Source organism: Colobus angolensis, unplaced genomic scaffold, assembly GCF_000951035.1.
Source record: "Colobus angolensis palliatus isolate OR3802 unplaced genomic scaffold, Cang.pa_1.0 Scaffold770, whole genome shotgun sequence".
Classification (NCBI taxonomy): Eukaryota; Metazoa; Chordata; class Mammalia; order Primates; family Cercopithecidae; genus Colobus; species Colobus angolensis.
Genome location: NW_012121488.1, coordinates 5,446 through 5,872, shown reverse-complemented (window position 1 = coordinate 5,872; position 427 = coordinate 5,446).

Here is a 427-nt window from a genome sequence, read left to right as displayed (position 1 = left end):
TGACTGACGTTTTAGTTACCTTAGTGACTTTAGTTACTCAATGTAAATGGAATCATTCAATATTTGTCCTTTTGTTTGGCTTATTTCACATAGCATAAGGTCTCAGGATTCCTATATGCTGTACTATACATCAGAATTTCCTCCTTTTATAAGGCTGAATTATGTTCCATTGTATGTATATATCACATTTTGTTTATCCATTTATTCATTAATGGACATTTGCATTGTTTCCACCTTTCAGCTATTGTGCAATGAACAATTGGCTATTGGCTACAATTGGCTATTGACTATAATGCTGCAGTTAACACAGTTGTAGAAATATCTGTTCAAGGCCCTGTTTTCCATTATCTGGGGTATATGCCAGAGGTAGAATTGCTGGATCATATGTAATTCTAAGTTTAATTTTTTTGAAGAACTGTCATGGTGT